This window comes from Parus major, chromosome 3 (assembly GCF_001522545.3).
Source record: "Parus major isolate Abel chromosome 3, Parus_major1.1, whole genome shotgun sequence".
In the NCBI taxonomy this organism is placed as follows: Eukaryota; Metazoa; Chordata; class Aves; order Passeriformes; family Paridae; genus Parus; species Parus major.
In genome coordinates this window covers 77,898,107-77,924,436 of record NC_031770.1, presented here as the reverse complement: position 1 = coordinate 77,924,436, position 26,330 = coordinate 77,898,107, and the positions used below count along the sequence as shown (strand labels likewise).

Genomic DNA, 26,330 nt, shown 5'->3' with positions numbered 1-26,330 from the left:
GCTCAAAGAGCTACTCATTTAAGAGCAGCTTTTGGACATTTTTCAGATGCCATTAAGAGTGGGGGAGAGGTAACCTCCCTTTTTTTTTCCTCCATCATCTTTGTAATTCTAGAATTGTGTTCATGGTTGACAGGAAGTAACTTCCTGAAAACAAAAGCAGCCAGAAAGCAACAGAGACATGAAATCACTGGAGACATCACTATCAGTCCTCTGAATGCCTTGGAATTGACAGCATCAGGACATCCAAGATATAAATGTCCAGATGGACAAAAGACCCAGATAAACATACTTGTTAAGATGATTTCAGTGCCTCTCACCTAACCCTAGCCTGATAGCTCAGCATCTAGCTCATACCAGTCTTCACATGCTATGGAGACAAAGAGACGCCTTCCAGGAACAATTTGTACCAGCCCAAAGTAGGTGTAAAAGGGATGTGATGAGCTCTCTTTGTCTGTCTGTCTGTCTGTGTGCTGAGGAGGCCTAGATGACCATCTGAATTTTTTTAGCCAGCAGGTGTTCAGTGATATGAATCCCAAGTTTACTGTTCAGTTCTTGCACAGTCTGACCACACGTTGCTGGCAGCAGATCAAACTCCTGTTACTAGATGAGGACTAGAAATTTTGCACCAGACGTTTAGTTCAAGGATCTCTTTCGGAACTAGAGATTCACTCATCCTCTTGGAGGTGTATTGACTCTTACTCACTTTCAAGCATTCAGGAACTGTTCAGAGCAGTCAAAAGAAACAGAAATGGCTGCTTTCACTTCTCGTGTTGGTGTACGTGCCCTGAAGAAATAGGAACCAAAGTAAGGTTAAGCTGGGTTTAAAGGAACAAGATAATGTTTGCTAGAGGAAGGGAAAAATGCATAAGCTGGCCATGTTTCTAACCTCAGTGTACATAAACTGTTGCCATGTCCCCAGGAAAACAAGGGATTCGGGAAACAGTCTAAATTGGGAAATAGTGTAAATCTATGCTGCATGAAACACAGACCACGTGACACAAGCCTGAGTCCCTTTGTCTTAATAGACAGTACTCTAGAATTGGTGTGACCTCTACTTCTGCCCTTGTTAGTCTGAAATATGTAGCACAGCTGTAGGACGTAGTTCATCATTTATCAAGGGAAAATACAGTTCTGGATGGGAACGTGGAGATGAAAAGTGTTCTGCACACCACGTTCACTTTCATGTCGAAACTTGCTGCTTGGAAAAAAACAGAACGCTTTGTCTTCTTGTAACACTGGTTAACAACTCCTTATCATAACCTTGTAAGAGGTTTCAAGTACATTCATGAATAGGAAGATGATTAAGATGACACATCAAGGTTTTCTGAATACTTTTTTCTATTCATACACATCCTCATATATTTTTTAGTTTTCTTTCCAGAACGACATGTTTCTAATGTCTGGTGTGATTGGTAGATCACATCCTTTCACTCATGGTGTGCCAGCTTTCTGTGAAACTCAAGCTGAGCAGTAGGAAAGTGAGTTTACATGAGGGGCTGTCAGACCTGAAGCAGCTAATTTAGCTAAAAGGCCCTGCAGTGACCTTTGCCAAGGAGGCCACCATTGCTTTGAGCAGTTACTGTGACAAAACCCAAGGATAAAACCCCGTTTAACTTGACTAAAATGTTTAGTGGGAAAGAACTTAAATGGAAGATTTAAAGGATGTAATTTGTAGGGTAGAAAGAGGAAGATGTCTATGTAGCTGGGGAACAATTGAGAGTCTTACTCTGAACACATTCATAAATCATCATGCCAGGTAGGGTATTTTCTTTTCCTTCAAGTATTTCCCAGACTGGGAGTCTGCTTTGGCCACAGCTGCTTCTCTTCAACAGTCCATTAGAGCCCTGAGACTGGGTCTTGAGCAAGCTGTGTAGGAAGGTTGTAATGCTTGTCTCAGTTTGCAGCTGAAAACTAAAGTGTGTAGCCTGATGTGCTCTTTTTGAGGAGAGGACTCGAATTAATTACCCTACATCTAAGGAAATCTAATTTCAGCGCACAAGGACACAGAGGAAAAAAGGAAGCCTGATTTTTCCAGGGTTCAAATGATCATATTAGTTCAGAGATTTGTGTCACAGGGAATGCCTTAGGGCCTTCTTGCCACTAGGGTGGTTAACAGAGGGCAGGAAATCAGCTGAGACAAATTATTTCAGTGGCAAGATTCCAGGGGAGTAGAGGTGGTGTCTTTGGCATAAGGCTGAGGGTGCTGCAATTGGTGGTGCAATGGCTGAAAGGTTTACCCTGTGTCTCATTGCTTCTAGGGGTGTAAATGAGTGCTGACCATACAGAACAACAGCACAAGTTTCATTGTGCGCAACAGCACACTTGCAAAGTTAAAAAACTCTAGTGGTTCCCTCGTCTCTAAAGTGTTTTGCAAAGCCATGTTTTGGGTATGAATGGTATGGACATGTCCAGTTCAGTGAGGTAGAGTTAGTAGAGGGAGTATGTTGAATTTATGTTGTAGTCTTATTTTCTTGATTTGACAGAGCAAAGAGAGAAATCCCAGAAGCCACGTATTTTGAGATTTACTCCAAGTCAGTCATGTAGAGCAAATGAAAAAAGTACATAAGCTTTTTGAAATCGCCACTCTGACATCATACATTCATGATGTATGGCCCCTCCTGTCTACTCCAACTCAGCCCCCTGTTCCTACCCCTTTAACTCTGTAGCCCCGAGGACCCAGATAACACCTGCTCCTTGCTGTCTGGTGCCCTCTGGTGCTGCAAATACCTGTCCAGGCTACATCTCATTGCTGCGGCTCATCCCACAGCTGTGGGAGCCAGCCTGTACCCCAACGGGGACCCATGCTTTTCCCTACTGCAGTATTTCTGGAAGTATTATGCCCTGGAGCAAGTGGAACAGGCCCGGGAAGTATGAAAAAGCTTCTCTAGCCCTGTGTCTGTCCTTGAAGGAGGAGAGTGGGAAGTGTATAGGATCCCCCTGTACACTTGGACTCCCCCTCCAAGCATATCTCTCTTGCTTTACTCCCTTTCCCTTGCTTTAGCCTCTATCATCCATACTTCCCTGTATCTCCCTCCTCCAAGGTACAGCTTCTCTTCCCCCTGGCTATTCCCACTGATCCCACTCCAGACACCTTATACTGCAGTGCCCATGGCTCAGTAATGACTGGAGTTTACACATGCTCAGTTTTATTGCTCAGAAAACAGGATTACGGTATCTTTGCTGTCATTCTTCTTCCCTTTAATTAATCAATGCTAATTGATTTATTGATTGATTGATTGTTTGTTTGATTGATTGTGGCTCTCTGGTTTAACAGTCTCCCAAGCCCAAGTAACAGCCACATGCCTATCATTCCCACATATTTATCTGGAGCATCCATAATGTATTTAACCTCCAGAAATTACTTAGAGCCTTTTCTAAGTTAGTTTGTACAAACTGGCAGGACTCATTTTTCTGTACTTAAAGAAAAGTGATGACAGAAGCAGATAGCAACAACAGGCTCACTCGAAGGTTTTTCCCTTGATTTGGTCCAAGTAGTTTTTACCTTTTCAGGGAATGATTGGAACACTCAATGACTGCAACTGCACACTGAAGGTAGGCTCTTCCCTGCAAGCCTGCTTCCCCATACCTGATAGTTATGCTCCATTCAGTTTAGTGCCTTCTCAAGTGCCTTCTTGAGATGGTCAAATGCTGTTCCTGGTGATGTTGTCACAGTGTGGCACAGTCAGTAGCTGTTTGGAAAGACCAAGCTTCACCTACTGCGTGGGCTGCAACATGACATTTGCAATCTGATTAGCTGAAACGTCATTAGCATGGGCTTTCCTGAGAGATTCATGACCTGAGGACCATCTGCCTGACAAATTTCAGTTCTCTGCCACAAGGAGCAATTATAGGAAGAAATCCACAACATTTTTTTCCTGTTGTTTTTGTTTGTTTCTTTGTTTATGACAAACCTCTCTTGGAAACAGCCAAACTGATTAAACAGAAAATAAGATATCTGCCCCAAACCCAACTAGCAGACAACAAGCTGTTGGCAGGCACTAAGCTTGAAACACGTGAGCTGGAACTGATAAAGGGTTGGCAGAGATGTAAGGAAACAGAAAATGGGACCTTATAAAGAGAAGTTGGGCAACCTTCAAAAAAGTGGCGCTACCAGTCCTGTCAATGAATACTTAGATATGGCCCTTGCAGATTGCAGGTCTTTGATGCAATGCTCACTGGTGAGTCATTTGGAAGATCACTAATTGAAGGATAGAAACTGGCCTGCTGCGGCCTGCAGCCATTATGAGCTGTGCATTTTTTTAAGGGATGTTTGTTGCAATACCCTCTATTTTCTGCAGATAGGGTGTGGTTCTCCCATTCCTGGCAAAGTGGCTGGTGCAGCTTTTGGTTGGGAAAATATGGGTGCTGTTGCATGACAATCTGGACTTCCCCTAGGGGGGAAGTCACCTTCTTCCTCTACAGTACAACATCAGGGGTGTGACAATTCCCTAAAGCACAATGAAACCACACAGAAATCTGGCGGCTTTACCCAGTTTGTGGTTATATGGGTCTGTCTCATAAAAACATCTGAATCACATTTTTCACTACCTACCTACCTGCATGAACACAACCCCATCCTGTTCTTAGGATATGAGCCTTATATTCTCAAACTATGCCTCCGTTTCCTTTTTTCATCAGAGGTCTTGTGACTCTCACTCCTTACATAATTATTTAGGCTTTAGTGAAAACAGCTGTGTTCCAGCCTGCAATCAAAAGTGACACTGTCACTTTTTGTTCATGTTAAATACAGGCACACAAAGTTTCTTTGGCTCTGATGCATTAGGGAACTCATTTTTCATGCAGGATGGGAGGGACACCACACTGAGCCTCGCAGATGACAGAGCATGGATAAACAGTCATCCTGCAGCTGTTTCCGTGGTGGATAAGACAACTCCTACACCTCCTTGACTTCTTTTCACATTTTCACCACTCTGCTTTTCCAGACCACTCACTTTGCCAGTTGAAGACCCAGTCAACTCTGCTGGAAGCCTGGGATCATGGATAAGGAGACAGGCTATACCACTGTGCTGCAAGTATGGGAAGCATGGAATTAGTTTTGTGGCGGCTTCAAGGGGGGGAGCAGTCTGGTGAGTATTCACACAGACACTATCCAGTCTGGTAGGGAGAAGCTGAAATGCACTTTACATGTTTATGGGAATACGGAGGTTGCTTTGCAAGGGGAAGCTGATTAAGTCTGGTATCCTGCTTCAGACAACAATGAACACTGCTTGCCAGAGGAGATGCAAGAAATGCTGTAGTAAAACAAAGATTTTTTCCATGCAGCATGGATATTTCTTGTCGTCCTACAATATCAAGGTCACTAGTTAATCGCGTCAAAAACTAGTCACCAGCATGAGTTGGGAAGGGTGAATGCTTTATGCTGAACTGTTCCAGTCAATGCCCTACATGATTCCTCTCAGCTGAAACAATAATGAACAAAGAATGATACCCTCCTCATCCTGTTACTTCTGAAACACATGACAAACCCCATATTATTATCAAATGTGTAGGTTCAAACCTGTCATTATCTCACAGAGAGCACAGTAAATATCATGACTAAGAGTGAGTCAACAATGATCATCTTTAAGTCTTATTGGCATGCTTGATGTGAACTGAACCAGGTTGTCAGCTGCCTTCTTCAATGAGAATGCAGCAACTACTCTGAATAACCATCTTCCATCACTGCATACTACAGGTAAAAAATGCAGGTGAACAATATTTTACATATGTAACTGATTATATTACAAAGAACTGCAAGAACATGTAGTTTATTTTACACTTTTAGGAATTTGAATGAGGAGATCTCATTACCCAGAATCAGCATGCATCTAGCTTGGTGAATACAATAAAAAATGGATTCTTCAAATCACTAATCTACAAGTATTTCAGAAAGAGAGTTCAGCAGTACGAGATAGATGTATTATTCCTAGAAATATCCACACTCAAATGCTGTCCTGTATCTTTCTGTGATTCAGTAGCATGGCAGTTATAACTGTGCACAAACATACCTCTGTTACTAAACAGGAAGAAGCTGGACAGCAGCACCAAGATGGCTTTGGCTCTGTGAGTGGGTGATAACACCTGGTCAGGGCTGTGAGATTGCTGATATGGGTAAGGTGGTCAGGGTTGTAGAGGGAAAATCTGAATTATCTGTCATGGTGTAGTGGTAAGAAAGAAGGATGCCCGAGGAGGATGGTAACCTTGGGGGGCACCTAACAAGGCAAAAAGGAGAGAAAACAATGCTTCATTTATATTTCTTTAACTAATTTGCTTACATTCTCCTTTAGATTGAGTATTTTGTGTAAGAGAAAACACTGACTGCAGCATTGAAACAGTGTGTTTACACTATGTTAGTGTACTTTATAGACATTATGTGACACAACTGGAGAGAGGATGGACTATCAGCAGGTAGTCAGAAGCCTGGGGAGAGTTTCTTAAGATTTTTGCGCTCCCATGTTCATCTCCTCAAATCCTACCCAGTCTGCTATGGGAAAAAAAAATCAACAAAACTGTGACTTTGCTCCATTTATGAAAAAAAATAATTAAATCAGGACAAAAATATAAGATCCATGTAGTTCCTGAAGATAGGAATTACTCACAGGATGTTGCTAGGGCATCAGATAAAAAAATTAACAAATGGGTGTAAAATTTTTATCATGAGTCTGTGTTTAGGAACCCTTGGAACTATTTATATTTTCAGAAGTGTGGAATCATGGACAACTTCAGCTGCTCTCTTCTTCATGCTTTTACTTTGTGAATGGAATAGAGCTCAGTTGCTCAGGGTTTATGCAAGTTTTTCTACTTGCCTGAATTGGTAATGATAGAATCATAGACTATTCTGAATGAGAAAGGGACCCACAAAGACCATCAAATGGAATATCCTGATTAGGGAGGGACCTACAAGGTTAATGGAAATCCAATTCCTGGCTCTGCACAGGATCAACACAAAATCGCACCATGTGCCTGAGACTGTTGTCAAAATGCTTCCTGAACTCCATCATACCTGGAGCTGTGATCACTTCCCCAGGGAGCCTGTTCCAGTGCCCAACTACCCTCTGGGTGAAGAACCTTTTCCTAATACGCAACCTAAACCTCCCCTGACACAACTTCCATAGGCCATTCCCTCAGGTCCTGTCACTGGTCACCACAGAGAAGAATATCCATAAGAGACCATAAAATGGATCAGCTGCTTTTCCTGTCCTTTATTTGAAGTTCTTTAAAATGACCAAATCTCTGCATATGCATAAGCTATCAAAATGTAAATAAATTAAAATGAAAATTTTCTGTTAAATGCCTTTTCACTCTCCACTCCCAACTCCTGGCTGGAGGTTCCTTCCTATCAGTCAGATCCCTGCACCAATCAGTGTGTAGACACATCCTTCCTGCCTCCCAATGGCTCCTAGGAGAGAGAAAAATCTGTCCAAATAATCCTAAACAGAGATTATGTCTTCGCTGATTAAACTTCTTTAGGTAGTGACGTGTCCAACTGGGCCTATGACTGCAAATGATTAGTTTCAAGCATGGTTCCAAGGCCAAAAAAAAAGCTTCACCACTAAATTTGGTTAGTTTTCCCAGCTGAAATGTTTGTTGATGACTTGCATGTGTGAATAGGTCTTGTTGATGAGCTATCTCCTCAAGCATCTCAGTTATATTTGTCTTATTGCCAACTTCTCTTGACAGGCTTTTGGAAGGAGGAAAGGACGTCATGAATGCAGAAGAGCATCTCCATTACTTAGGTCATTTTCTTTTTACCAGCACTTGGATCTAAAATGGCTCTGCTGCCTTGTTGCTGTTGCTTAATTACATGGATCAGAATTTAGTTAGCATTAATTTTCTGGCCCTAAATATTTGAAGTCTAGAGCTATTCCAGTGAATAATTCTATTTCATAACAGCCTTGCTGTCATGAGTTTGTCTTGATCATCTCTATTTCAGCCATTCAGAGGTCCATGTTTGAGCTATTTTTGGTAGTAAATGGTTTCTGGCAATCAGTGCATGGAGATTTTTGAAATAAGATCATTTGTAGCAGAGAAACATCAGGAAAGTTGTGAGCCCATCAGGGACATAATAGCAAGACAGTATTGTCCTGATTCTTCCATTTTGTAATGTAGGAAGATCCAGCTGCTTGACAGCCCCAAGTCACAGTGAAGCCTTGGGCAACATAATTGATTTCCCAGTGTACTCATGATGATCAGTGCTCTGGACCAGACAGCCCAGGATGTGGCATTTCTCCCTGTCTGTGCTTTGTAGGGGTGTGGGCTTCAGGGAGCTCCTTCCCTACTGCTGGAAGAAACAACTTTATGTTCACTAAGTTCAAAAGAAGATCTTGGCTTCTAGACAGATGTCTGGGTGTATGTGGCATGACGACAGAGGCTGCCACTTATGGGCCTGTGCTTGGAAGAGACTTGTGGGAGTGGGGTCAGCCATGTCTGTGTGGTGCTTGCGGGTACATCCACTCTCTTGAGCAACTGAGTGAGTGCCCAGAAAGTCAGATGGATGCTGTGCCCCACATATCACTTCCTAAACATTGCCCTGTCTCTAATCCACAGCTGCTGTGGATTTTCAGCATAATGTTGCTTTGTTTGAATAAGCAGCAAGAGCATCTAAAGAAGCAATAGATTTTGAGACAACTGGAGCAATCATTCTTTGATCCCTGGCAAAGCCCAGGGGCTTGATTATTATCCAGTGGAAGGAGCTGAGATAAATGGGTTTTCAGGGGTAGGCAACTCAAAAGAGGTCAGGCTGGAGGAGGATTAGAGTGAAGGGTGAGAGGGTGCGCCCTGCTCCCAGGATAATGAGGTCAGTCATGAGCAAGCCACAGGGTCCGCTCAGAGCCCAGTGCTTTTACAGGGCTCACATGCATTTTCTAGGAGCAGGCAGGAATGCTTCTTTCCATAGACCTCTGTCACCTCCTTGGAAGCTGATCAAACACATTTTAATAAAAAACACCATTTGACTCCTGATGTTTTTATACTGATTAAGAACATTGACTTGGCTGACTGAACAAGGGAACCCATTGTAGCTCATTCACATTATGTCAGAAAAGCTTTGATCGGACTGAGTGGGAGTTTAAGGTACTCTATAAAATGAATTTTGGTGATAAGCCTATAAACTGAATTTGAACCTTGCACAGGCTCCAGAGACAAGGAATAAACAGCTCAATTTATATTCTCTAAAGATACACACCAAGATGTCCCTTTAACCTTTAGTTATATTGTGTTGGGGGTCAAACTGTTTCTTAAACTGTTTGAAATTATTTGTCCAGATTAGCTGTCCATGCTGAAGATGGAGAGCTTTGAGGGTGGTTCCCAAGAGTCCTGAAGCCAACTATAATAAATGAGTTTGATGCTTTACTCAGAGAAAAAAAAGCTGAATGAGTTATGGAACTGCTAAATAGCCCCAGTTCATTCACACAGAGTTGAGGATGGTGTGCTTATCTTAATCCCAACATAGTATTGTTAGAATAGCTTATTTCAAGGGCATTTCTGTCTGACATTTTCCCTCCCTCATTACTTATCAGCCTCTTTAGTTATATACAGAGGTTTAGAAAACACCGGTGTCTTACAGAAAGCCTGGGGACATGTAGGATTCATCTCCCATTTCTGCTGAAACTGGTGACCAAACTTGCCGTGGATCAAGTGGAAGCAAGGTCAGGTGGTCATCTTGTGAAATCCTCTGGTCCAATGCATCTGGGGAAGCTGTAAACACACAGGACACAGTCTGAGGAGTCTATTTACCACCAGTGGTGTAACCAGTGGTGTTCAGGACTGATCCCAGCACAGCCATTATGGAGAGTCCAAGGCTGCTGCAAACCCCAGGAACAAAGGAATTGCATATCGCAGCAGCAATGCGGTCTTTGCCCAGAAGAGATTTTCTTTAGGAGGTGAGATTGTGATCTGTCTGAACAGATGTCTAAATAATTTATCAGAGGATTTATCCCATTGATACATAAGTCTCACAACAAGAGAATAAGACACTTCTGTTTTCATTTTTTCAGGGTGGAGGGTAGAAATGAAAAACCTGAGGTCTGGCTCTGTAATCTCCTTCTGCCTATCTGCGGGCAGGTTACTCCCACTGTCACGCTGCTCTTGAAGTCTCTCCACATCTACTCTAAGAGGTAATTGCTGAGACCCAGCAGCACCCTGAGCTCCTGCAGTCATTCCTCCTTCCCATCTTCAAGACAAATGCACTCCATTTATCATAATAAAAGGAATAATTTTTTTAAACCTAGATCACAGTTTGTGCCCTGCATATGTGCATATGCCTCTTCATCCCTCTGGATGACTTCTACCCTAATACCCAACTCCAGATAAGTATGGAGGCCTCAGTGGTATCAAAGTTATATTAAATTTCCATGAAATTGGGAGAATTAATAGTTAAAATGCCATTTCTCCTGAGAAAGAAATCTTACCAGATATCAGAGAGGAAAAGGGATAGAGGGACAGAGAAAAGACATAAGAATCAAGGCTTCATTTTCTTCATCTGTTGCATACAGTCATTTTATTTTGGGTTTTCTATTTGTTTTCTCATGGTCTATCATTCTCTAAACCTTACTTGTGATTTGAAGTGTAAACTAGCATATTTGCAATCGAATATTCCTCCCATGAGCCCTCAGTTGCTCTCTGCATTGTTTCTGGAAAGGCCTAATGCTCACCTGGTGTTGACTCTCCACCCAGGGGTAGAATTTAAGTAGCAGGGACAGGACATGCAAAGGGAACAAGTCTGTTTGGAGCTGGAGGAGGCCCATTGTGGACTGGGTCCCATTCCCTGGAGTAAAGATCTTTTGCCTCCCCTGCCTTTGCCCATGTAGAAACAGCTATGGAAAAAAGCAACACAAACTGTCAGCTTCTGCAAGCCTTTTGAGGGCATTATTAACTTCTTCACATGCTCCCATTCAAGAATCATAGACTTCTGAACACTCAGTTTTGAAGTGACTAGCTTTACCCTCAGCCTGCTCTATTCATCACACATTATTTTATTCATCTTCCCTAAAATAACAAGGTTTAATTGGCAGTCTGGTTCTGATTTACTAATATATCCTTGTGCATGGAAGGAGACCTCAAATTCTGTGTACTCATTCTCAATCAACGTCAGCTTGGTATTAACTCAGTGTTATTACATTATTGATTTTATTCATCCCAGGAGCTACATCAATTTATCATGGAATTTACACTTCTTTAACAACCAACACAAATCAAGACCATTTGTTAGGCTTGCAGTGTAGAGTAGAAGGTTTTTGGAATCTGCTCCTCATTTTCCTTTACATTTGTTTAGATTTCCAGTTAATCTGAATTCCTATCTTGCCCCTTTGAACTCTCACCCAACTGTAAATACTTTTGATAAATTTCCATGCTAAAAACTGTATTGCAACACAGTTGGTTTTTTTTTTTTAAAAAAAAAAAAAGGAAAGCCAACTGCAAAATACCCGGTGCTTTATGATGTATTGATGTAACTGTTTCAGGGAAATAAACAGTCAGCTGCTTTAGGTTACTCAGTGGCCAATGTAAACAATAAAATCTGTTTGTAACCTCAATCATGCATTTGGTTCTGCTATACAGTATAACCATTTGCAGTTTTAACTCATGTCTTGAAGGTGTGTAGTGAATTTAAAATGTCCTTTCCCATTGCATTTTACTGTCTAATTTATTTGGAACAGATGAAGAGATTCTGGGAAAATTAATTGCATTTGTTCTGAACTGCTTCTGCATTTGTTCAGTCTCCTTCTCTGGCTGGATTCTGTGATGGTTGGAGAGATACTGAAAGGATGATGTCAGAAGAATGGGAAGTGAAAGCTGAAGGGAATTTTAGTCAGATGCTTTGAACTGTTGATTTAAAAAAAAGTTAATGACTACATAGCTGAAATGCTGATTTTGTATTTGGGAGAAAGAATGTGGGACACCATGGAAGTCACAGCACTGACTGGTGTTAACAGAGTTACTTTTTAGAGGGCTAAAGCACCTCTACTGTCTTCCTTCACATCACAGGAAAACCCACTACTGGCTGGAGTGTGAGGGACAATTGTAAACTTTGCTAGGCCATATAGTAATTTTATCACTCTGCTGTATATTCATCCTGTTCTTGCATCTGTTATCTGAGTAATATAGTAGAACTAAAACTTTCAGGACATACTGTTGCTTAGTAGTAAGAGGGCAAAGATGAGACTTCAATTAAAATTACAAGACCGGTTCAGCTGCATTTACCTTAAAGCACATGAGTAATCTAGAAAACGGGAGGATTGCAAAATCTGTGTGTTCATGGCATCGCCAACCTTCAGTGTTACCTAACACTATTAAGAGTACATCATCAGAACAAACTTTCATCAGTTCATCATGGTTTGCTTATGTCACACTATTTTGAGCTCAGCAGGGAAGTGATGGAAATTTGTCCCTTCCTGAGTATTGCAAACACTGTCAGAAACTCCATTCTATATTACTATAGCTTGCCACAAAGTGCCTAGGGGAGGGAAAGCCACTCCACTCAAAAATATAAAATAAAAACTTTAGGAGCTAGAGAATTCATGCAGAGCTGCTCTTTGAAGTCACCAAAGCAGGACTTTCTTGGCCTTGTTGCTCAGAAGAATTTCAGGAACATATATTACCAGTACTTTCCACATCAATATCCTGGTTTGGGTATCAGCATTTCACATGGTGGAGGAAGGTGAATACCTGGGTACTTAAGTGCTTGTGAGGTTTGAAATAGAGGCATGTAAGACACAGGGAAGAGAAGACCAAGAACTTCTTTTGGATTGCCTGGGCAGACAAATCTGGGGTTTTATGTTTTTTCTACTCAGCACAGCCAGTTTTCCCCTGCACCAGAAACCTTTATGCATTGGTTTGTTGCCTAGTGGTAGCTGAGGTGCCCAAAGGGTTGTAGTGAGATGTCACATCTCTTCTCAGGCTGAGCAGTGGAGCAGGAACTCTCCTCCAGGTTAGACCTGGGGTTAGCAAAACACCACAGAAGGCACAAACCAGAGCAGCTCTGTGGTACTGGGGGCAGCAGGAGGAAGCAGAGCAACTGTGAAAGGCATGATATGCTCCTGCCATAATGTGCTCTGCCAGTCAGGGGCTGAGTGAGGAGCTGCTGTGCAGCTGTAACAAAAGACTCACCACTCTTGTACAGATACTGGCCAAAGCATGGGATTTGATAAGAGCTGAGATGGCTATCCCAGCTGCTGCTTTGAGGAGTGTAGAGCAGTTGCAATTTATCCTGGTTTCTTTGTCACCGTCCAGGTGCGCAGGTAAGCAGGCTCTGGCCCTTGCCAGCTTCTCAGATCAAGCTGCAGGAAGCCCTAAGCTCTTTTATAAACCTGTGCTGCAATTGTGCAGGTGCTGGGCAAGAGCAGGCAGGTGACTGCTGTCAGATTAGCCACTGAATTTATGCTGTCCTTTCACAGCTCCTGGGAGGATGTGATGCAGCACAGAGGCAGAGCAGCATGAGCAAGCAGCGCCTCATCCAGCACCCAGCACGCTTGTACAAGGCTAACCCACCAAGGATTTTAAACAGGCGTGAGTAGCCAGAGCTGATTTATCAAAGCTTTGCTACATGTGGCATTTGGCTTGGCACTGGGCACCCTATTGCTGGTTTCAGTGTGTTGCTGGATCACAGGTCTGGCCTGTGGCTTAGCCAGGGCGTTTGGATGGGTTGGTAGTGGTGCTTGGCTGTGCTGTGGAGGTTTTGGCATGTTCACCTTTGCTGCCAGTGCTGCAGCAGCATGTAGGCTCCATCTGCTTCAGCTACAAATCACTGAGCCCCCTGGGCCAAGCCCTTGGGCTCTGCAGGGGAATGTGACCTGCAGCAACTGCATTGTACCACTTTCAACATTCAAAATATCTTCACTTCTTGCTCAGACTCCCTTGTTTTCTTCTTGCTGGCTCTGCACAGCTCAATGCTGTCTCAGGAGTCTGGCTCAGCAAAGGTCACCCAAGTCATGTTTCCACTCACAGGGAACTTTTCTCACCCTACACGGTAACCATAGTGATTTGTTTTCTTTTAAATTCCTTTCCCTTAAGTTCAATGCTATCTTTAGATGTCATCCTGTTTTGACAAATGTCCATGTAGTTCCTGATACTATCAGGGAACTATGGCATGAAAAGGACTGGCTTAAGTAACAGCTGCATAACTCTGTCAGGAATGAATGATGCAGCCCATTCCCTTTTTGGAAACACTCCCATTTTCAGTGATTCTTGTTCTGACGCAGCATCCGGCAGCCAGTCATGGCCTGGCTTGCCCAGGTTTTGATCTTTCCTGCTATTATTATACACAACCTGGTAAACATGAAATCTAAAGAGTTTTATTGTCTTACTATTCAAAGAGAACTTCAAATTTGCTGTACTGAAGAAAAGTGAACATATTTTTTTTTGGTTGTTTCATACAACATTTTGTATTTAACCACTGATGCTCTTGATATAGTCACCTGTCTCTCTGTAGATGTGTGTTTATCAGGGCTAACTAACACTGTGCCTTTGCTCATTTAAATGCCACGGTTTTCCTGATGGGCTTCCCTCAGCAAAGTAGAAGTGAGCAACAGACGCACCAGTTCTCAGGCTTCCTATCTTATGTCCCTCAGTTCTCACCTGGGTGAGGCTGTCATGGGGACCTGTGCAAATGTCTCCCTGGAGAGATGTTTTGCCAGCTAGAGCATGTGCACTAAGCAGCAAAGGGGCAGCAAGGCTATGAGCCTCTCCTCTGGCATCTCTGGCTTCTTAAACATCCTAAGCTTAAGAAGGCTCAGAAGTCTGACCATTCAAGTTTGTACTTCAATCATCAAATCAAAATATTATTGGAAATCTGACCTAAATTATAGACCATAAAGTCTGTCATCACCCTCAGCTAAACCATAAGATGAAATTTCCATCCTATAATGGACTGTATAAACCTCAGCTTAGAATGGTGAACAAAATTATCCCATCATTACCCAACTGATATAATGCCAGTGTGCATTTAGAGGCACAGAGGTGATCTTTAGCAGTGCATGTGAACTTTATGTTTCTTTAATTAACTGCATCATACTTCATGTTGGCAAAGAGCTGTAATGAGCCTTCCATCCTTCAATCGACCAAACATCAGAAAGCTGCGGTGATAATACTGTCAAGAGACAGACTAGGTCTTGATTTAAGAACTACTCTACATACCACAAAACAAAATCCCTTTTAATAGTTCAATATTATATACTCAAAATGCATATGCTGTAATGAGTTCCTTAGGATAAACAGCTGGGACCAAAACAAGTGTTATAGCTATGTCAAACTTAGCTTTACAAACAGTGTTTTGGATCCAAATAGCTAAGAGCCTTGAGTGTTGTGCAGGTGGTTGTAGGTAGGAGGTGCAAAGTATCATAAATTTTGGTCAGTTGTGTTTACGTATAAGAAAATAAGAAAAGACACAGTGAGAGTTCAGGATGTGTTTGGCTTCCTCTCCAAGGATTGCCTGCATGATGATTCTCAGCTTTTTTTCTGTCTGGCAATGTTTGGTACATGGCTGGGTCCATCTCCAGCCCCCAGCCCTCCTCCTGCCTCTGTTTTGCTGCCTCTCACTCAATCCTAGGAGCCCTGCTGCTCTCTGCCTATGTATCTCCTGATACTGGCTTGATGCTAGGCCAGGTTCAGGATCCCAGCCTGGCCTTAAGCCTGTAGACATCTGTGGAGGCACTTCCCTGGGATCCAGCAGGTACTGCTGAGGCAGCCCAGGCTGGCATGCCTCCATGCCTCATTCCCTGCTTACATTTCAGGATGTAAGCCTGAAATGTAACCTGCATTCCAGGAGACAAGTACTTCTGGTCTGCCCTCAGGTACTGGGCATTAAGCAGAGGTGATATGGTGGCAGTGCAGCTGAGGGCTCCAAAAGCGGTGGCTGTGGTGTAGCTGTCAACCATGATCTCCTTCAAAATAAGAAAAAGTTGTTGAGTCCTCCCCCTATTTTGACCTAGGTGTCTTCATGGACTGAGAAGCTTAATTTTTTGTCACCCTGAGCCATTGCATCTATACAGGCTGTTACATTTTCTGATCTGAATCCAACAGGTCTGCTTCCATGTCTTGCCTCACTGTTCCTTCCCCTTCTGCTGCCTGTACTCAAGGTGAGGTGCAGGGTTCAGCACCCTGCATGTTCCCTTTCATAGGAAGTCTGTACTAGAAATTCCTTTGCCACCCCTGCCCCTGGCAGCTCATTCCCAGTGCAAAGCCTCAGGCTGATGCCACAGGGGCAACCATCACCAGCCAAGGGCAGGGGAAGGGACTCTCATCCTCCCAGAAAATTAAAGTAGGCAACTCCACCCTTGGCTCATCTTCTCTGCTCAGAATTTAGAGCAGCTTCAGGTGTTTGCTTTTGTTTTGGGTTTAAATATGTGTTTACCTATCTCTCAGAGCTATCTCAGATGCAGGGGTGTGGTGAGGCTGCATAATTTAACCCAGCCTGTGACATCCTACAGATGGATAGCCTGTCTCCAGAAGGTTCCTTTGCCTCCTTCATTTAGGTTGGTTTAATAGCTGTCCATTTGATTCCCTTATTGCCACTCTTCTTTTAGCATAAGGAGACACAGTCTTAAGTTAGCTGGTAACTGATACAAAGAAAATAAACCCTCTCAGAAACAGAGAAGGCTCCTGCCAAAGAGAGCCAGTCTTTCAGAGCACCCCTTCAGTTGTCCTCGCAGGTGGAAGGATGTCCTAGGTGATCATATTCCAGTTCCTACGCAAACTTTCATCACGTTCACTTCTTTACATTACCTCCTGTCCCCAGGGTCCTGCAAAACCCATCAGCCAGGCACAGCGTCTGCCATGCCAGTCACCTCCTTCACATGTCAGTGCAAATGCTCAGGCACCTCACTCAAGGAGCTTCATCCCCACCCCACTGGAGTCACTGGAAGAATGAAAGCCTCTGGCTTCCACAGGGTTAGGGTTTCAGCCTAACCAGCACTCTCCAGTTGAACAGCTACAGTCCAAACACACCCACTAGATCCACAGCATACATCTCTAGCAATATGCTCCAATTTCAAAGTATTTGCATATAATCTTATCAGTGAGGTTTTTTCCACTAAACTCTTGCCTGACATGATGAGGAATGTTTAAAACAGCAAAATGGAAAATGCATTAGGATATCTGAACAAAGAGGGGAACCTTTTCTCTCTTGTTGGCCACATCACCATAGGTTTTGGTTTCCAGAACTGTCCCATGGTGGTCCTAAGGAGCATGTGTGACAAGTATGGACAGCAGCATTCTGGTCCTCATGCTTCTTCTTATTGTACATTGTGATGTGCTGCATATCAGACACCAGCCCGTCATGTCTGCATGGAGCTTGACCATGCCTCACTGACCAAGATATTTTTTAAATCTAAGGCAAGGTGGATCTCCAGACCTCCAGAAAGGGGGATCCCATTTGAGAGAGTTTACAAGGTGCAAGGGGAGTGATGTGTTGTCTATTATGGACAGAAGGCAAGAGGATAATTACAGCGCTGTCATTTTTGATAGCGTAGGGCAATATGCCACTAAAAGTGTGTGTTTAGTCTTCAAGGAGATGGTATTTCTTTTTCTCTTTTATGCTCTATCTTAATTCTCTGTGAGATAAATAAGTGCTATTACCCACTTCTCTTGGGCTGAAGTCACAGAGGATGAGAAAAGCGAGAAGCTGAGCTCTAGGGTCTAACCATCCCCCTTCAGTGACTCCTCCTTGGTTAAAGGGAAGAAGGTGGGCACCCTTTCTCAAGTGCACCCAACCTCACCAAGACAATGGCATGATATCCCCATAGGTAAACTTGGGAAATGGAGACTAGATGAGTGGATGGTGAGGTGGATTGAGACCAGGCTGAACAGCAGATCCCAGAGGGTTGTGAGGTGGGAATACACTTCAAGGGCCAGCTGCACATAGTACTGACTAATGCATCATTTTCCCCCCAGATACAGCCCTGTCCAAGATGAGTTAAACATAGATCACCAGCCATACAGTCTGTCCCTTCATTATATAATTATTTTTTTTTTCCCCAGAAACTCTCGATTTGGGATGTATTTCAGCTAGTGACCTTGACTGGAAAAGTACCAGATCCCATGCTGTGTATCTGGGGGATACCCTGTCTCATTAATAAGTACCTTCATTTCAGAGTATTGTGTATTTATTTTGGAAGTTTTACCTCCCCTTGTTGAAAAAACAGAGATGAATTGGGATAAATACAGGCAGGAAATGGTTTCCGTGGCAACACTAAGAATACATAAGAACAACCTCATCATTCACTTTTATTCCTTAGATACACTTTTAAAAGAAGTTTGAGCTACATTAAAAGACATCTCCTGTTCACAGGACAGCACCCAAGTCAGCAAAAATAATCAGGTCTGATTTCACTTTCAGTGAGACGGGAAATAAGTTCCTTTAAAAAACAGGGACGAAAGGTCTTAGTTTCCAGGGAATGAAAGCACAGTCAAAAGAGGAGTTCATTCAGATTCAGTGCTGGCCAAAAAAAAAAGCTGCTTTATGCAACATTCAGCTTTGCTGAAGTGCAACTCACACTAACAAACTTCCAGCGTATCCTGCTCAGAGTCTTAGGTTTTGGTGAAGCCTTGGTCAGATTGACTGTAAGCAAAATATGATCTAGTTGTGTGACAGTACTGGGAAGGAAATCCATAAAACTCTTTCTGAGAGCTTATTAGTGGAGACATCAAAGCTCGGCACGATGTAATTTCTACTCCTGTCACGTTGCACTACTACATTCCCCCCTCCCTCCCGATCTGCTTCCCATTTCTGCCAGCCTCCCCATGTGCTGTAAAGTGCAGGAGAGACATTTCAGCAACTTGGATTACTTTACCTTCCATCTGGAATGGTGTGCCCAGCCTCAGAAGCCAGGGGAGAGCTCACTAGGTACAGTCTTCTCACCCAAGTTGGTCTACAGTCTTTTGGAAGGGTCCTGAGGGAAAGCTGTTTGGGAAGTAGGTTTTAGGCTTAGCCCCTACAGATTTCTACCTCCAAAGGAAGCAAGATCTTCCCTTTCTTATCATTAAAGAGAGATCAGATGGGCCAGCAAAGGTGTCCCAAGGACCTGGTGTTCAACCTGCTTCCTTGTCTCATGTCTTTTCTAGGATCACTGCTTTCCAAACAACAAACCCATTACTGTATGTAAGACCTATTTTCTTGGTTCTCATCTGCCTAAGCAGCATCAGATTTTTCTTCAGTAAACCTGGGGATTAATGCATAAGTACAGGTACACAGAATTATCCACAAGCTGGGCTTTTACTGAACATATTGATGCTGTGGGAGGAGGACCCATTGCTGATGACATGTGGAGATGATGCCAGAGAATGCTTGTGGTCACAGGAGGATCAGTGGTTTAGTGGTGTAAACAAACCACATGTGCTTCAACGTGTCTTAGATGAAGTCACAGATCTAGGAACAGAAGTGGCAGAGCACAGGAAGGTTTCCAGGGCCTGTTTGGTTCATTGGAAAGAACCTGGTCTCATTAGATCCCTGAGAACAAGACTGGTCACTGCTTACTATTGCCTGGATGAAGACAGATACCTGATGGCTGAATGCTTTTTGTTCTAGATGAATGGAAAAACTGGATGCAAGCTAAAAGTAAGGAAACTCAGACAAAAATAAGATGCATTTTTTTATTGTGCATGTAAAGTAAATGGACTTAAATGACTTCAAACAAGGTTGAAGTGTTTTTTCCCTCATAAGAAACGAAACATTTGTGGTGGTTTTCTTAAAGATAGATGACTTTCAGGAGGTCCACTGAGCCAAGTTATGAGGGAGATCAGAAAAGATAATCACAGTAGTACCTTTCTGATGCTAGAGCCTATTGCATGAAGAGCAGAGCAGTGGAGAAGGTAGTCCAATATCATGGCCAATCTAGTAGGCTCTGTCTTGGAAGGACTCGTGGGAAGAAAGAGGAATATATGGTACATCAACATCCTTTAAGGGCTCTGATATTTGCAGAAGACTGCTGATACACATCTTTCTTTTCCTCAGGCCTCTTTGGAGACCCCCCAAGAGGGAGAGTGTCTTGTTTTACTGTCCCCAGTTTATTTGGTCTCGTCATCAACTTATCTCCATTGCTGCCTTGTATTAGTGGAAGGGTTTGATAGTCTCTTCTGAGATGGATTAATAGTTTTCCTCTGAAGTAGCTCAGCCTGGCCCAGCTGATGGTACGAAGACTGCTGCAGGCGATGCTGGAGGAGCTTTCAAGAGGATGATGGTGTGAGATCTCAAGTGTTAAGGGTTAATGACTCGAACAATGGGCCAGTTGCAAAAGCAGCAGGGTGCTTTGCCGAGGCCAGGTTTGCACACCTCAGCCGAAGGGGAGAAGAGAGTTTTTGTGTGTGTGGTGGCAAAACCTCTGATCTGCATGAGAACAGCCCAGGTGCAGAGGGGTTGCCCTCCCACTGCCAGAGGATGACCAAGACAAGCCGACCTTTGTTTCGCAACAAGCTGGGTTTTGAGCCTGATGGGGGAGAAAGGCCGATAAGAAACATATCCTGCAGAGGAAGGATAATGCTTTTTATTATGACAATGTCCTCTCTTACACAAGTGGTTCAGGTGTAAATCTCCCCTGCCGGGAGGTACAGGAACATTCACATTCGCATGGGCCTGAATGCTTTTATCCCTTCTGACAGGGCATAGCTGGCTGAACTAAGCTGGGTGAGAAAGCGCTGTCAGGTCCGGGGGACTCATGAACCATCAAAGACCCCCAAGGCACCCCAAACTCACTTTTAGGGGGCACTTAGGAGAGGACTGGCCACGATTCACAGTGTTGCAACACAGTGTAAAACTCCCCCAGGAGGAGGTACCTGGGCGTTCTCACCTGAAGCTGAGCTTTTATTAACCCCTTGAACTTTGTGTGCTGTGGGCTTCCCCCATGTCCCGATGGATCAAGACGGGCACCACCATTTGGACCAATGGATGTTGAAACAGCAACAACTGAGTCCTGTTACTTGATCTGCTGATCTTTCCTGTCCACTATCAACCCTTATCCTTTTATTCTTGTTCTTTTTCTTAAAAATATACTCAAGTGATATCTTTATACTTCAATGTAGTTGCATTTTTACAGCTAATAACAAAAATAGCTACTTACCTTCTTTCCACTGAAACCAAATTGTTCTAAAATAAACCTGCCAGATGTACATATATATGAACACCAGTGGTCATTCAGTGTCATTTCACTCTAATCAGCCCCAAGGGATCTATTGACAAGAAACTCAGTTACCCTTGCCTCCAGGACTGGGTTGTAAAATATGGTTACTGGGAAGTTCAGGGATTTCCAAAGAGCCCCAAAACCTGAGTATGTTTTCCACTGATGTTGTGCCACTCTGGATTAGCTCATAATAGGAAATGATGCTGTAGCCAAAGACAGCCCTAGAAACTTATGTAGTCACTTCCTTATCTCCAAGGGTCTGATTAAACTCGGAAATTATTTCTAAACCTGCTTCTGCATTTCCCATCTAGAGTATTACTAACTTCAAATAAAAAAAAAATCCTGAAATGCTGCAATAGAGTAATGATGAAATATGTCTGAGGTGTGGGTGGTTTTGTTCTGTAAATGAGTATGCATTATTTGTTTCAAGATCAAAATACAACAATTGTCTCTAGAATTTCTGCTCTGTGGGGTGAGATTGTACCATCTGCGGTGCTTGGCATTAGGGATGGACTTTTCTTACCATGCTGCAGGTCTTAAACAAGATACTTCTCAAAGATAATACATCTGTTCAAGAAGAGCTCAGTGCTGGGAGGGCAAATGAACCCGGTTATGGAGACCAGACTGGATAACCACAGCACTCTCTTTCTGGTTTTAGCTGTAAAAGAGGATTTCCTGAGCATGAGGAACAGGACAGTTAAGAGACATAGTCTAGCATTGCGGCCAAACACCAAGTCCCATCTTCTGAGAAAGAGCAACAGGAAGAGGGAGACTCCTCAGTGGGGAACTTTACAAGGCCCATGCTCCATAAAGGGCTTCTCAATGCAGTGTGCAAGCCAGGCAGTGGGCCAGGAGCCAGAGCAGTAGAAGCCATGGGGCATGGCCCAAACTTGCATGATCCATGGTGACAAAACATGTGGAGCTCCTCTTTTGGGAATGAGATCCCTAAGGGCCTGGCTGTGCCCCTGCCTGCCCTGGGTGTGTGGAAGGAGAAGGTATACACACTCTCCTTGGCTAAGATACAGCAGGGTTTGGCTGGAGGATTGCTAGTGCCTCTACACCTGCCCTAGCTCTACTCCTGCCCAGGATTAACTCTGTGCAAAAACCCTCACTGATTTCAGCAATTGTTGCCTAAGCCCCTCTGTCTCTGAGTCTGTGCTTCTCTGCCATGTGTATCAATTAGGCCAAAGCCCCAGACATCCTTTTGCTCATACAATGCTTTAATTATAAAGTAGTTTGCTTCTGATTGGCAATTACTCTGCCTGGGAATGGGCCTCACAAGTGGGTGGGCTTTCCAGACCTGGCTGTCACTCATCTGTCTTGTCCCTTTCTCCATCTGGCTGCCAAAGAAGCATGAGGTCTCGCAAACTTTTCTGTGAAATAAGAGTGCTAATTAAGAAGTGGACTGGATTGGCCTTCACTGAGTCAGTATCTTTGATTTGTTTCTTTGGGTTTTTTCCCTCCCTTGTGAATAGGAAATGTCAGACACTCATTGCAATTCCTAGGTTGACCCAATCACACCGTGGCACCCAGCTCCTCCTGCCAGATGTGCTGTAGAGGAGAGAAATGAGATAGCCATGGCTTACAGAGAGCCTGCCACTGACTACTTCTGCTAAAGGCTGTGAGACTACCCTAGGAAAACCACTTCTCAGAAACACCATCCCAAATCCAGGTGCTGGAGTCTTCATGAGGTCTGAGGGGTCACCATGGGGGTCTGTGCAAAGGGAGGCCAGGGGGCAGGGTTGGGTACAGGGAGCAGACTGAGCCTTCCTGCTCTGAAATCCCTGAGCTGAAGACTAGGGATAGAAATGCAAATGTGGAGGAACTGGAAGTCTTTTCTGCATCCTGACTCAATTGTGCAGATTTGCAAGCTACCCTGGGGTTGGGGATGGGTGCAGGAGCCTGGGCACTGTTTTTGGTCCTCCTGCTGGCCTGGGGAAAGCTTCTGCCTGCTCCTGACCTCATCTGCTCCTGGTCCTGCACTCTTCCATCCCATGACATCCTGGCTCCTGGCACAAGCCAGTCCCAGCTCAAAAATACCATAACGAAAGTGCAGGGTTGGCCTGATATGGTCAAAGGCAGCCTGCCACAAGCAGGAGCCAGCTGCTGTTGTAGTGGCCTTCTCATAAACTTTCTATGGCAAATGAATCTGGGTTGTGCAGCATGTTCTCCTATGTCAGTTGACCCTTCAGACCCTATCCTAGCCCTTTCCCACATCAGTAAGCATCTAGAGACAGAACCTTTTCCTTTTCTGATTATAAACTTTACAGGGTTAGGTCTTAATACCCTGTGCTTTGATTTTGCTTATTAGAATCAGACTAGTTGTTCAACAGTGATTATTGGCAAAGATCAAATATTTTGTGGCACAAAGATTAGGAACTGAGCATATTTTTTATGAAACTCTCCCTTTCTTCAGCAGCCTGTGGGTTTTTTGAGCTATTTAGATTCAGCCACTAGAGAGCAAACTTCTTCTTTTTATCAAATGGCAATTTATATATTCCTTTAAAAAAGAATTGTACAGTTCTTCAGGCTAAAACCCATGAAAATTGAAAACAGCTCTAAGTTTACAGAAGGGAAAAGAAGCTTGCTTGCTTGCTTGCTCTTTTTATCTGTCTTTTTCTCTCTGTCTTCACAAGCTGTGGTTTAGGAAGAGAGAATAAACGTGTATGTTTTGTTGTAGTGAGGGCCTCTGTTAATGACTGCTGAAGCTCTCTTCCTTCATGTCAATCACCAGAGGTAATTGTTCATCCTGAAGTTTGGCAGGCTCACTGTGTGAGTGGAATATCAAAAGGAGACCTTGGGATGCCAATACGCAACATGTGCAATTGTGCCAGAGTTAGAGAGGAGGGGATCCGCAAACTATCAGGGTTATATCCACTAATATTGGAGGCTACCTCTTTCTGGGTTTGTGCTGAGCAGCTGGGCTCCTTAGACCATGTGGTTTAAATTCCCTTGAGATGTGGATGCAAACAGGTTGGAGAAGTCAAATCTTTATAGGAAGGAGTCTTGAGCCATGGGTTTTCATTTGTCCCTTGATCTTTCACAGCTCGGACATGCTGCGCTCTGATGGTGAGGTCAGGTATGGAGATAAGTGGTGTAACAGGAGACAAGTCCTAGGTATGGACTGGGACTGTGCTGTGTGTCCCAGGCTTGCCAGCCTAGATAGCAGCAGGAAGCAGGAGGGAACTGACTTTTCTGGGAACCACCCTCAAATGGCCCAGAGAACAAGTGAAGTAAAGCTGGTTCTTTGAAGGTCTGGCAAGCCACACAAGCATCTGATGAAAATCAGCCCTTCCTAGGAAAATGGAAGGGCATTTTATGAAATAGTTAGTGTTGTCATTAGTGTGTACACGGTGGGTTATCTTCCTGCCTTTCTTTGTGAACTGACCAGCTGCAGGTGCATGCTGTTGCCTAATGTTCAATGAGGTGTGCCCTTCTGGTGACTCATAGGCATGATATTAGGTCCTATGAACTGACGCGGACCTTTACAAAAGGGTCCTCCACTGGGCTGTGGGTGACGTGTGATTTGACTGCTAAGAGGACAAGACCTACCATCTAATGTCCTATTGACATTATGAATTGCCCCATGGGGTGATGTGGCCCAGATTTAATCAATTTAATCCATTGTACCAATGTGGGAGCTAATGTTTTATACTGAAACTGCTTTATTGTCCTTGTGCTACATTCATCCAAATGAAGTGGCTATGAAATGAATTTGTTGTACCCCTACCACATACTGTGAGAGACTATACAAGCCATATGTTTTTTCCAGATCCCAGGCATCTTAGGATTTTGGACTCAGAGCAGTACGAGAGTTGGAAAATCTCACCAGGTCATTCTATTGCTATGTGAATTTTTATGTTCCCTGTGAAGCCACTGATCTTGAGACCAACTATGTCCTTAGGCAAGTGCTTGACAAATGCAGGCAGCAGGCAGTAAAATCCTTTTGCTTCTATCTTGGGAACATCAAGGTGTTGGGGAGTTGATGAGTCAGTTTGGAGAATGTGGTACCTCCATCCAGCTTTTAGATGCAACTTAGCTACTGTGACTTCAAAGATCCATCACTTCAGGGGCTTGGATGTGAACCACTTCTCTGTAAGGTCACAGAGATCACAGAGGTACAAACTGAGAAGTGAGGACAGAAGCAGGATTGGAGTGTCCCTCACTGCCAGGCATTCAGACTGCCACAAAGAGCTGGTTATTGACCTGCCTGAGCAGTGGTCAGAGCAGGTGTGACATCTCCTCTGACCCTTTACTAATACCTGCTTTGGTCTCCTCTGTAAATAAGTAATAACCCTTTGTGAAGTGTAGCTTTGGGCAGGCTTGTTCCACCAGAGAAGCTCCTAGCTGGTGCTCAGGTTAAAAACAGCTGCTGAACAAAGTAAACAGCTCCCAGGACACATTGGCAGCAGCTGCATAGCTCATGTCTTTGCTCTGTGCTTGACAGCCCAGCACAATGTCAGTTTAAATCCAGCCCTTGGCACATTCAGACCTCTTGTATACTCTTACCTGCCCAGCCAGCTTTTACAACTGTGTCAGAAGCAAAAGCTGATTATCAGCTTAAGCAGTGTTGTTTCTCCTCTTTGGCTGTAAACCCTGGGCACAAGCAGGGGCGAAAACATCACCTTGAGCTTTCTCTAGAAGAGACCTCTGGATAGGAACTGTTTAGGCACTCAACATCTACTTCATTGGTAGGTACACAGGGACAAGGATCTCTCTCTTTTAAAAAAAATAAGGCCATGATGATTTTTATTCTGTGTCTGAAAACCCATTTTCTGCAAATGTTTATGTGCCTACAATTAGATCCCATGACCTCTTAATGGAATGGCTTGCACACTTTCCTCCAGGAACTTTTCTAAATGTCTGTCAAAAGTGATTGTTTTCAAAAGTACTTCCTAGCTTTGACTGTCTGCTTGTATTTTCTATATGCCTTTGAGACAGGTTGAATTAATTGCTAGTACCATGCTGCTGTTGCTGAGGTGTCCATCCTCAGCACAGTTTGGTGCTGGACCACCCCAGCATTTTGTGCCTCCCATGAGTGAGAATGTGTGTGTAGGGATGGGAAGGAGATGCCTGTCTGGCACCATGGGGGAAGGACTGCATTTGTAAGCTGTGGTGGGAGTGTGACTTCCTGCCACTTCCTGAGTAGACTTGTCTGCATGACTTTATGGCTTCTCTTCTCCAGGCCCTGAGCTAAAGCACTTGTCTGTATTTCTCTTGGTTTTT

At 43.7% G+C, this 26,330-nt stretch overlaps 1 long non-coding RNA gene across 3 annotated transcripts in view; it reads left to right on the top strand.

Annotated features, from left to right (window-relative positions):
• LOC109022553 overlaps window positions 1-26,330 on the top strand; it is an 81,863-nt gene that overhangs the window by 11,268 nt on the left and 44,265 nt on the right. For all 3 annotated transcript variants that reach the window (XR_002001501.2, XR_004496471.1, XR_002001505.2), the window contains 5 exons: window positions 4,944-5,087; window positions 7,681-7,736; window positions 9,566-9,881; window positions 9,996-10,115; window positions 13,392-13,503. This is a non-coding gene — a long non-coding RNA (uncharacterized LOC109022553). The remainder of the gene's footprint in view (window positions 1-4,943; window positions 5,088-7,680; window positions 7,737-9,565; window positions 9,882-9,995; window positions 10,116-13,391; window positions 13,504-26,330) is intronic.